A 12976-nucleotide genomic window follows, 5' to 3' on the forward strand; every position below is an offset into this window, starting at 1 on the left:
CATAAATAGGAAGCAAACTCAGGAGAAGTAATGACATCTCACAAATATTTATTTAATAAATTGTTTCAATTTATAATAATCCAAAATCCAATGGCAAAACCCGTTGGCTTTTGTCGAGGGAATCCAGGGCGACGCTCACTTCCGGGTTGGCCAACATACGTCATCCCTCCACCACTCTACTGTACAAACACATGTTCAAGTTGAATGAGAATAATAATAATAATTCTGCCATAGTATTTATTTAAGGGGGGGGGGATACAAGTCTTTTGGCCATTCGTAGTGTTGATCAGCAGAGAAATTATTTTTCCGCAAAGACGGTGACGTCGCTTAGCAACGGAAGACGCTGGGGTAGACAAGTCACCGGACTACTACCCATGCAAGTGAACGGAGCGTTCCACGGCATTGAGAAGACCCGTGTAATAAAGGCCTATAATATTTCTGTTTATGGCATAGATTTCTCCTCAGATTAGGCCAATAAACCAATGGTAAAATAAAAATAAAAACGCTTGATCAAAGGCCCGGCCCGAGTATAGTGGTGGGAAATATCGTCCCGACCTGGCCCGCGTCGGGCTCGGGCTCGGGCAGAGAATCTAAACACTGACTGGAACTACTTAGCAGGTGTCTGTAGGCCTATATCAGGAGTTAATGCACGCACTGCAGCCAATCAGAATCAGAGTATTCCCCCAGACCGTGGTCTAAACAATATTATTCACGAGTTATAAACAACCCCTACACATCAATATTAATGATAACCCTGTGGAAATTGCCATAAGTGAGAGACACAATTTCGCACGTTGAGCACACAGCTGTGTGACTCGTTTATTTAGTAAGAGAGAAACAGGAAATTAAAACGTGCTGAAGGTAAACAAATCCCGCATGGGCTCTGACGTCATGAGACGCTCGTAATCCTTAAAAGGGACAGCGATCCCTGAACCACCAAGACAGTAAACGACATGCCTAACACAATTGAAAGAACAACACATAACAAAATGCTGTAGGTGAATTATGTTACACTCACTACAACCCATTAAATACGGTATGATTTCTAGATGTCATGGCAACGTCCGCTCGCGACACTGGACTTGCGATCGAGGCATCGACGCGGACGTTCATTCACATAGCCAAAAACAAGAGAATAGATGTCTAGATAAAATAAACATCAAGACATACAATTCTAAAAAGAACAGATGAAGCAGCTACCCTTTTTTCCTTCGCGGTTTGCCTACAGAGCAGCGCACCTGCATTTAATATATCCGTGTATTGTCACAATTTCTCAGTATCAAAGGTGAAAGTAGAAACGGGTGGCCAAAAGCTGTCATATTGTTAGTTATCACAGACAATTTTAAGTAGAAACGGGTGGCCAAAAGCTGTCATTTGTTAGTTATCACAGAAAATTTTCAACAATGAATGATCTGTACGGAGCTCCATAAGGGACATTAGGGAGAACGCTCCTGGACAGAACCTTAGTTTGGAAGTCATGCTTACGACAAATAGCCTACTTCCAATTGAAATACAAAATTTAGAAAATAGGCCTACGTGTCCCTGATCACGTTTGAATAGATTAAATAACGTGACAGTGTCACGTATTTTCGTGAGACCATACCCGTACTTCCATGAGTATACTTTGTAACTGCAGGCAGTGTTTTCATGCTCTGTGGGGTTTTATATGTAATTCGGTCTTTGACCTCAAGGTGGACTCGTGTTATTTCTTGTAAATGTATCCGTGTTATTTCTGGTTCGTTGGTTTTGTCGAGAAGCTTCGAGAAGCTAGTGTCGCAGCTGCAGACAAGTCACGTTCTATAAACGTTCTAAGCCTTTATGTTTCAAGCAGGCAACAAGAAAGATTTAAGCTAACCCCATTGGTTACAAGCAGGCAAAGTGGTTAGTGTTGTGTTTTTGTTACCTTTTGTTTGCCGTGAAGGATTTGTATGCTCTTGGGTAATTGTTTGTGTGTTAAACTAATTTCATGTCTGTATTGTATTGTAGTTCTACGGTGTGATTAAACCATCAGTAAAAGGAGCCGGAGCCTCGAGTATTTCAATGGGCGTTACATACTTAAAGGAAGTATACTATCCGCACTATCTACTACATTATTTTTTCAGATGTGAGTGCTGTTCCAAATCGAGTACTCCGTGGTGCACTAACCGGAAATTACGATCACGACTGCCGCCGTGGCTCCTCCCCCGCAATAAACATCCCGCTTTGAACGGTGAACTCTTTACGCCTAGCAGCTATAAAAACTATAACAACTACAAAATGACTCTATTAATGCAGGCTATGTGGAAAATGCGCCGACTTTGGCTCAGCCTGGCTCCGCCTCTTCCGCTACGTAGCTAAGATGGCTGCCGTTGAGTACGGGTGTGTCCTTCGATCCACACTTCAGGATTAGCCCGTTTTGAGTACGGCATCCGGGTCCTTGAAGTATACTTCTTTTCGCCGGATCTGAATTGGAACGTACTGCATACTCAAATTTTGGCTAGTAAGTACGGACAGTACGGCACAGGTTCGAGCGTGTGCATGGGTTGAATTGCGTGTGTCTCACGCCGAATGCATGAGACATGAGAGCCCTGTACTTACGTGACACAAACCAGCACCGCAAACGTTCTCTCCCGCTTGAGATGACGTCTTTCTTTATAGGTTCATGGGTCTGATTCGCCGATTTCCCATGCTGATATCCCCGGAGATTCTCGGGCATCTTCGACAATTTGGCTATAGATTGTCTCATTACACGTTAAATAATATAATTATAGCCTAATTATATATATAGCCTATACATATATAGGCAATATATATAATTAGGCAATATATATATATATTAGAGCTGTCAAGCGATTAAAATATTTAATCGTGATTAATCGCATTAATGTCATAGTTAACTCACGATTAATCGTGATTAATCACCAAAAATATATATATGCTAAATATCCCTTGATTTCTTTGTCCCATTAATTCTTCTCATTTTAATTCTCTTATCAACATGGTGAAGTGCATCAGCTTGCCTTGTGCAAATTATTTTTATTGATAACAACATTGGCATATACTAATCAAAACAGGACGATACAAAAAAAGAGCCTATAGTGCAATTAAACGACTGCTTTGAACAAATGTCATTTGAACATAGCAGTCAGGCTACTGCTTCTTTGTTGTTGTTTTTTTTTTTTTTTTTATAAAAGATTTGCGTTAATCGCGCGATAACATTTTTGACGCCGTTAAAATTGGTTTGCGTTAACGCCGTTAATAACGCGTTTAACTGACAGCTCTAATATATATACATATAGCATTTGTGGTTTTGGCATAAACATAACTAGGGTGCACTGTACTATCTGCGCACACCCTTTCTGAAGCCTCTCTCTCGCTCTCTCTCTCTCTCTGTCCCTCCCTCTCTCTCTTTCTCTCTCTCTCGTACCGTTTTGTGGAGCACGTTAATTGTCTTAGAACACTCCCATTCAGAATGCATTGGTTTACATTTCGTTCTGTGGAACACGCAAAAAGTCGGACTATCGTGCTCTGGAACACGCTTCAATAGATTAACGTTCGTGCGCAGGAGCACGCAATCGCGTGATACCGGGTTGTACCTACAGCATATGTCAGAACCTGCACAATAGTATACAGACCATCAATGAAAGTTTGATGTGTAGAATTTTGTTTTTAACTTTGCGCTGTTAAACAGAGAAGATGGTCCCCTCTTGGATTGTACAGAATGACAGAAGTCCCCTCTTTGCCTGTTCAAAATGACACTGGTCCCCTGTTAAATGGTATGGAGCGACACTTAAGCTGTGTTCGAAATCGTTCCCTATCATGGATGTAGTGCACTAAATAGGGTGCACGCCATTTTCTAGGGTGTTCGAATTCTCAGTGGTCCACTACATAGGGCACTATATAGTGGACTTAAAATAGGGTACATACGATGTTCCCTACATGTTACTCCCGTATACCACAATGCAATGCGGTTGTATTTTTCCAGGGGAGAAGAAGAAGCCGAATAACCGCGAAAACGAATACATTTAATGATGGAGTCTCCGGCTTTCGTTTAGAAATGTCAACAATTTATTTGGGATTTAACATAGAATATTTAACATTCAAAATTAATTAAACAAGGAAATGTAACGTTCAACATCAATACAACCTCCAGCTTTCGTCGTGAGTGCCCGGTTTGTTTACTTGATGTGGGCGCATCTGTCTGCGTCACACAAATACCCGGCGCATTTACTGACGCAAATGACGTTTAGAAATGTTCAGCGTAGTGTCCGAATTCTCGTTCCCTATTCCCTATATAGTGCACTGTATCATGTACACTATATAGGGAATAGGGAACGAGTGTATAGGGAACTATTTCGAACACAGCTTTACACTCCAGCATTTATGTATTCATTAGGGTAGAAAAACATTTTTAACTGCTTTCTCTATAGTACAAAATAAATAATTGGCCATAGAGCCTTTACACAGTTCTTCCATAGTTCATAAGAGACATTTTGTCATGAGGAAAAAAGACTTATAGATAACAGGGCTAACTAGGGCTGTCATTCAATAAAAATATTTAATCGTGATTAATCGCATTATTGTCCATATTTAACTTGCAAATTGCAAATTAAACGCACATTTTTTAACCCTTCTAAATATATCTTAAAAGATGATTATAGATTATTGATGAGGATTACATTTGTTCTTTTCCACACTTCATGAATAGATCCATGCAGGAGTGTGAGGGTCGCCCCATACCATTTAACAGGGGACTTCTGTCATGTTGTACAATCCAAGTGGGGACCATCTTTTATATTTTCCCATGTAAACACGTTGACAGAAGCAACAGTTGCAGTTGGCAAACACTCATTGAGTGAAACAATAGGCACAGACAAGTATTCAAGTCCCCTCTTGGCAACTTCTTTAAAATAAATCAAAAAAACACATTTGAAGTTATATTATGACAAAATAACTTAAAACTAAACTCTGTATTACGTTTTTGTATTTTTTAAATGACCAGAAATAGAGGTCCACACTTGGTCGATGAAAACCGATAGTCCCCTGTTGGTAGGGTAAACGTGTGTGTGTGTGTGTGTGTGTGTGTGTGTGTGTGTGTGTGTGTGTGTGTGTGTGTGTGTGTGTGTGTGTGTGTGTGTGTGTGTGTGTGTGTGTGTGTGTGTGTGTGTGTGTGTATATGTGTTGTGTCTGTCTGTGTGTGTGTGTGTGTGTGTCTGTACTGTGTGTGTGTGTGTGTCTGTGTGCGTGTGTGCGTGTGTGTGTGTGTGTGTGTGTGTGTGTGTGTGTGTGTGTGTGTGTGTGTGTGTGTGTGTCTGTGTGTGTGTCTGTATATGTGTTGTGTCTGTCTGTTTGTGTGTGTGCTCCTCATGTTCCAGACCTCCAGTCAGGTCTGGCGGGTGGGGGTGACCCAGCGTCTGCGAGATGATCTCCTCATGGTAACCCCCGGAGACGGCCGGCTCCTCCCCCAATGCCCGGGGGAGGGTGTCTGGTCCGCTTGGAGCCCTGGCGGTGAACGCTGACATCATCCAGAGACCCCGAGGTAGGAGCCATCTGCCGGAGAACAGTCCGCTGGTTGAACCTTTCCCAGGAGCCCCCCCCAGGAGGGGTCTGGGTGGGCCCTCCTCCGGGCCCCCTGGATGGATGGCCCCTGTTATCGCTGAGCAGAACAGAAGCTCCACAGCCTGACCTCAGCCCCGGGGGCCGGGGGGCCTGCCTGGGGGTCGGCCTGACGGCAGCTGATACAACGTTGAGAGGGAGGATGTGGCAGGAGACCCCCCCAACAGAGCCGTGTTGTTCCTCCCTGACGGGGTCCACGTCCTCCAGCCTCACCTGCTCCCCCTCCCTCCCCCTCCCTGCTCCCCCTCCCTGCTCCTCACCCTCCTCCCCCTCCCTGCTCCTCACCCTTCTCCTCACCCTGCTCCTCACCCTCCTCCCCCTCCTCACCCTCCTCCCCCTCCCTGCTCCTCACCCTCCTCCCCCTCCCTGCTCCTCACCCTCCTCCCCCTCCCTGCTCCTCACCCTCCTCCCCCTCCCTGCTCCTCACCCTCCTCCCCTCCCTGCTCCTCACCCTCCTCCCCCTCCTGCTCCTCACCCTCCTCCCCCTCCCTGCTCCTCACCCTCCTCCCCCTCCCTGCTCCTCACCCTCCTCCCCTCCCTGCTCCTCCCCCTCCTGCTCCTCACCCTCCTCCCCCTCCCTGCTCCTCCCCCTCCTCCCCCTCCCTGCTCCCCTCCCTGCTCCTCACCCTGCTCTTCCCCTCCTCCCCCTCCCTGCTCGTTCTGGAGAACAGTGGGATCCAGATCTAACCGCCCTCAACACACACAGGCTCGGCAAACCGACACACAAACGCACACACACACACACACACACACACACACCCTGCAAAGCGCATACGTTCGGACGCATGAAGCCATACATGAGACCCCGGACATGCTGAAGGCGTTCTGGTCAGATCCATGAAGGGCTCTAGGTTTCCTCGATGGACGCCAGCTGTGCCTCCATCGCTGTCAGAACCATCAGCCAGCCCTCCAGAGTCCATTCCAGGAAAAACAATCGATCAAACATTAAATAGTGAGTCAACTGGCCTAACCATAACGATACAGGGTCGAGTCCTGCCAGAGGGCGGGTGAGGAGGGAACGATGAGGGAGGGTCAGAGGGATCATCCTGATGGACAGCAGAAGGTGGCTGTCCCCCCGCAGAGAGAGCCCTCAGCAAGGACCCTGGAGGGGGCTACTCTGTGAGAGGGTGAAGTGGTCCTCAGTAGAACTCACGACAACAGCTTCAGGACACACAGACTCTTTCTCAGCCTGCTCGCTGTCAGTTGATAACTCCAGCCCGCAGGCCTGAGGAACGTATTCCCTGCAAACCCACAACTCCTCACCTTAAGTCACTATTACTAATCACTAATCTCATTTCTCATCTAATGCCTAATCTTATCCACAGCGGAGGTTTATACCTAGAGCACACCGTTCAGACCCACTGGTTCTTAGAGCCGCAGCAGGGCGGCTGTCAATAGGAGCAGAGTGCTGTGGTGGAGACGGGCTCTGGCTGGGGGCCTCTCCGTGGACGGTGGAGCAGAGTGCTGTGGTGGAGACGGGCTCTGGCTGGGGGCCTCCCCGTGGACGGTGGAGCAGAGTGCTGTGGTGGAGACAGGCTCTGGCTGGGGGCCTCCCCGTGGAGCAGAGTGCTGTGGTGGAGACGGGCTCTGGCTGGGGGCCTCCCCGTGGACGGTGGAGCAGAGATCTGTGGTGGAGACGGGCTCTGGCTGGGGGCCTCCCCGTGGACGGCGGAGCAGAGTGCTGTGGTGGAGACGGGCTCTGGCTGGGGGCCTCCCCGTGGACGGTGGAGCAGAGTGCTGTGGTGGAGACGGGCTCTGGCTGGGGGCCTCTCCGTGGAGCAGAGTGCTGTGGTGGAGACGGGCTCTGGCTGGGGGCCCCTCCGTGGACGGTGGAGCAGAGTGCTGTGGTGGAGACGGGCTCTGGCTGGGGGCCCCTCCGTGGACGGTGGAGCAGAGTGCTGTGGTGGAGACGGGCTCTGGCTGGGGGCCCCTCCGTGGACGGTGGAGCAGAGTGCTGTGGTGGAGACGGGCTCTGGCTGGGGGCCTCTCCGTGGAGCAGAGTGCTGTGGTGGAGACGGGCTCTGGCTGGGGGCCCCTCCGTGGAGCAGAGTGCTGTGGTGGAGACGGGCTCTGGCTGGGGGCCTCTCCGTGGAGCAGAGTGCTGTGGTGGAGACGGGCTCTGGCTGGGGGCCCCTCCGTGGAGCAGAGTGCTGTGGTGGAGACGGGCTCTGGCTGGGGGCCTCTCCGTGGAGCAGAGTGCTGTGGTGGAGACGGGCTCTGGCTGGGGGCCCCTCTGTGGACGGTGGAGCAGAGTGCTGTGGTGGAGACGGGCTCTGGCTGGGGGCCTCCCCGTGGACGGTGGAGCAGAGTGCTGTGGTGGAGACGGGCTCTGGCTGGGGGCCCCTCCGTGGACGGTGGAGCAGAGTGCTGTTGTGGAGACGGGCTCTGGCTGGGGGCCTCTCCGTGGACGGTGGAGGATCGGCAGAAGACACAACACATCAGCAGAGATCCTCCGCCTTTCCTTTCATTGTGGCTGATTAATGGAGCGCATCCGTCTCCTCCATCTCCAGAGTCCGAACTCTGGGCACAGGCGGGACAATGACCCGCTAACGAGCTGCTAACTAATGAGCTGCTAACTAACGAGCTGTTAACTAACGGGCTGCTAACTAACGAGCTGCTGACTAACAAGCTGCTAACTAACGAGCTGCTAACTAATGAGCTGCCAACTAATGAGCTGCTAACTAACGAGCTGCTGACTAACGAGCTGCTAACTAACGAGCTGCTAACTAATGAGCTGCTAACTAAAGAGCTGCTAACTAACGAACTGCTAACTAACGAGCTGCTAACTAACAAATTGCTAACTTACGAACTGCTATTGACGAGCTGCTAACTAACGAGCTGCTAACTAACGAGGTGCTGTCTAACGAGCTGCTAACTAACAAGCTGCTAAATAACGAGCTGCTAACTAACGAGCTGCTAACTATCAAGCTGTTAATTAATTAGTTGCTAACTAACGAGTTGCTAACTAACGAACTGCTATCTAACAAGCTGTTAATTAATGAGCTGCTAACTAACGAGCTGCTAACTAACGAACTGCTAATTAACGAGCTGCTAACTAATGAGCTGCTAACTAACGAGCTGCTGACTAAGGTGCTGCTAACTAACGAGCTGCTGACTAAGGTGCTGCTAAATCGCTGTCTGTCTGTCCACTGAGCAGACCCTTCACTGTGTGGTCGGCTGTCTGTCTGTCCACTGAGCAGACCCTTCACTGTGTGGTCGGCTGTCTGTCTGTCCACTGAGCAGACCCTTCACTGTGTGGTCGGCTGTCTGTCTGTCCACTGAGCAGACCCTTCACTGTGTGGTCGGCTGTCTGTCTGTCTGTCCACTGAGCAGACCCTTCACTGTGTGGTCGGCTGTCTGTCTGTCTGTCCACTGAGCAGACCCTTCACTGTGTGGTCGGCTGTCTGTCTGTCTGTCCACTGAGCAGACCCTTCACTGTGTGGTCGGCTGTCTGTCTGTCCACTGAGCAGACCCTTCACTGTGTGGTCGGCTGTCTGTCTGTCCACTGAGCAGACCCTTCACTGTGTGGTCGGCTGTCTGTCTGTCTGTCCTCGTTCTGATCAGAAGGTCCTTGTTCCACCTTCTCTCTCCAGGCTGAAGAAACAGGGACGGACCCTGTTCCAGTGTCAGGGAGGGAGAGAGAGAGAGAGAGAGAGAGAGAGAGAGAGAGAGAGAGAGAGAGAGAGAGAGAGAGAGAGAGAGAGAGAGAGAGAGAGAGAGAGAGAGAGAGAGAGAGAGAGAGAGAGAGAGAGAGAGAGAGAGAGAGAGAGAGAGAGAGAGAGAGAGAGAGAGAGAGAGAGAGAGAGAGAGAGAGAGAGAGACACAGTCCAAGTCGGTAATCTGTCTAGTTTTGTTTAGTTAGGCTGCGCTCCAGCTCTGACTTTAAGCAGACACCCTTCTGATGAGCCAGACTGAAATATTATACACACACACACACACACACACACACACACACACACACACACACACACACACACACACACACACACACACACACACACACACACAACAGACACACGCACACACAGACACAAACACAACATACGAAACATATGCACTCACAAGTATACACACAGACAACACCAGACACACAGACACACACACAACATATGTAGACACACACCCACACACACAGCACACGCACACATGGACACACAAAACACACACACACACAAACAACACACTTACACACACAAAACACACTCACACACACAAAACACATGCACACACAACACATTCATGGCATACACAAACACACACACACACACATAACACATGCATACACAGCACATGCCCACGCACACACACACCTGCACGCACACACACATACACAATGATACAACTAACACCACACATTTGCACAACACACAAGCACTGCTCACACGTCCGTTGTCACACACCCGCCGCATGTTGCAGCGCAGGATCAGCCCTTGGCCTGTTTCTGAGCATGTGCGAAAATAACGCATCAATATTTTCCACACAAATGCTTTGTTTCTCAAGCTTTTCTCAGACAGGTCATTGCCCGCTATGAGATCTGAGTTCATCTTCCTATTCCGACCTTCTGTGTTCCAGACGGCCCTTCATTGGCTGCAGGTGCTTCGTGACCTAGTGAAGGCTGGTTATTTATGACATGACCTCAGTATGATTACTGAGCTGCCAGAAGTCGTCCATCTCCTCACTCTGATTCAGTCTCATCCATCCCACCTGGTGCTGCCCTGATGGACGTCAGCCTCCTGCCAGATGGAGGACACCAGCTGAACATCACCCCTCATCTATTGGCTCTGAGTCGACAGAGGGCGTGTCTCTGGACTGTGATTGGATATTTGCCACAATCTCCTGGACTGTGATTGGATAATGGCAACAATCCTGAACTGTGATTGGATGATTGCGACACTCTCCTGGACTGTGATTGGAAAATGGCAACACTTCTGGACTTTGATTGGATGATGGCAACAATCCTGGACTGTTATTGGATGATGGCGACACTTCTGGACTGTGATTGGGTGATGGCGACACTGTTCTGGACTGTGATTGGATGATGGTGACAATCTTCTGGACTGTGATTGGGTGATGTTGACATTCTTCTGGACTATGATATTTACACACATATATCAATATATTAATATTATTATGATAATGTGTAGTTGTCTAACTAAAACAGACTGTTCTCTGCACCTTTTTTAACCCATAATCCATAATAACATTGATCGTCTCCTCTTTAGCCAGTAAGACAAGGCTACAATTAAACCTGTTACATGGTCGTTGTAAGATGTTAGATGAGATTGCAGTGAGTATAATAACATATGAAAACGTAGGATATTAATATCCTATGGAGTGGCGAAGTCACGCCCCTTCCGGGAGGGCTCATGAGACCTATGAGATATGAATGGGAGTCAATGGAGAGAAAATAATTATTTTCTGGTCCCAGTCTTTATATGCCCTGGATTACACGTGGTTTGTGGATTTAAATGATAATTTTTCATGCAAAGAAAACTAAAAAAATTCGTGAAGAAGTTTGATAATTTTAGGTTTTATGTGAGGCCGCTTTGTGAACTACAGCTCTTCGCTGCTCTCGACGCATATGATATACGTCACCACACCCGCACTTGGAACTCGGCACAGAGATGGCGATCTCTCTGCTCCACTTCACCACTTTTTTTCAAGGCGAGGATAAAAGCATAGAAAGAGGTGAAAACCACTATAAGTTGGGGCCTGTGGAGAGTTTTAGTTATGTGCAATCTCTATATGCCATCTCTCTGTGCCGAGTTCAAAGTGCGGATGTGGTGACGTATATCATATGCGTCGAGAGCAGCGAAGAGCTGTAGTTCACAAAGCGGCCTCACATAAAACCTAAAATTATCAAACTTCTTCACGAACATTTTTAGTTTTCTTTGCATGAATAATTATCATTTAAATCCACAAACAACATATGTGTAATCCAGGGCATATAAAGACTGGGACCAGAAAATAATTATTTTCTCTCCATTGACACCCATTCATATTTTTCGATCTCATAGGTCCCATGAGCTCTACCGGAAGGGGCGTGACTTCGCCACTCCATAGAGGAAGCCTGTATGCATATACGGGCTGTTTCCCAATGTCAAGGAAGCATGCTCAACGGCCGCCCTTTTAAGGACGCTACGTCATAGAACGCCGACAAGCACTGTTCCAATGTTGAGGACACTCGAAAGCCGCGCCATTTTTGCGTCCTTTGTTTTTGAGAATTCCGAGATTTTTCAAGGATGCATCGCTGCATCCTAGACGAGCCAAAACTACCCACAATCCTCTGCGTTCACTGGGCGGGTTCTTGGAAATGGCAGAGCAGTACACGTTCAAACGAAGTGAAGTTATATTAGTTTTCAGAAATATTTTGTGCCGTATTGCTTTTTATAGATTCATCATGTTAATGCAAATAATCAAGCCTAAAGACCTGTGCCACTTTTCAAACGTTTTTGCAACTTAATGATACGTTGCTATATTTTGCATGGACGTAGCTGGTGTTAAACACCACTGTCACCAATGTCAATTTACTCGCTCACAAGATTACATTATTTATGTATACCTATTTATGTTTGTGTTGAATCGGTTTTTTTTAGGGTCAGCCCAGCAAACGGAGGCTTTTGTGCGCCTTAGGGTGGCGCACAAACATTTGTTTACCGGTGGAAGGGATAGTGCCACTATCCAAATTAATGCACAACCGATCATTTGCAATGTTTGTAATTTTTAATGAACGTATATAATTGTATTTTATATGATACACTTATGTGTTCAAAGCACTGGTAGATTGTAGGCATATATGAATGAATGAATCAGATCATATATCCAAATAAATACACGTTTATCATCTTTCTTTGTCTTTTTCCCCCTGCATAATAGTAATCAACCGTACTGTAAATGTGATGCATGAATTAAGTTCTCAGACAATTTCCCTTAGTTTTATAAAAATTGAATGGATTTTCCTTTTAATAAAGACAATTCGATCAACCACCACAACAAAGCTTTTGTGACTTCCCCAAAGAGGCTCCATGCGAAGGAGACATGACCGCATTCATAACAGACAAAAGTCAAATAAATATCGATCAGCTTGATTGCTGCCATGTTTTATTCATATGCGCACATGTGTTTACAAGCGGACACGCAGTATTAAAAAGCGGAAGCGGAAGCGCTTCCACACTACCAAGTCGTTCCCAAAGTCAGACGTTACAAACGCTAGGAAGCACTCGAGCTAGCACTCTAGTCTCATCTCCATAGGACGCGACTAGCAAGGACGCGTCCTAGCAAGGCTGCAGCCTTCACTTTGGGAAACAGCCAATGCCTTTACATTTCAATCCCTAAAGCCTTATAAATGTTAAACATCATGAATACCTTTCCTTGTACACAA

The 12976-nt window shown here is 47.3% G+C and overlaps 1 protein-coding gene across 1 annotated transcript in view; it reads right to left on the bottom strand.

Annotated features, from left to right (window-relative positions):
• The window catches only part of rspo1 (R-spondin 1), a 129573-nt gene that overhangs the window by 57914 nt on the left and 58683 nt on the right, over window positions 1-12976 (bottom strand). The gene's annotated exons all lie outside the window — the stretch shown is intronic.

This window comes from Gadus chalcogrammus, chromosome 6 (assembly GCF_026213295.1).
Source record: "Gadus chalcogrammus isolate NIFS_2021 chromosome 6, NIFS_Gcha_1.0, whole genome shotgun sequence".
Lineage (NCBI taxonomy): Eukaryota > Metazoa > Chordata > Actinopteri > Gadiformes > Gadidae > Gadus > Gadus chalcogrammus.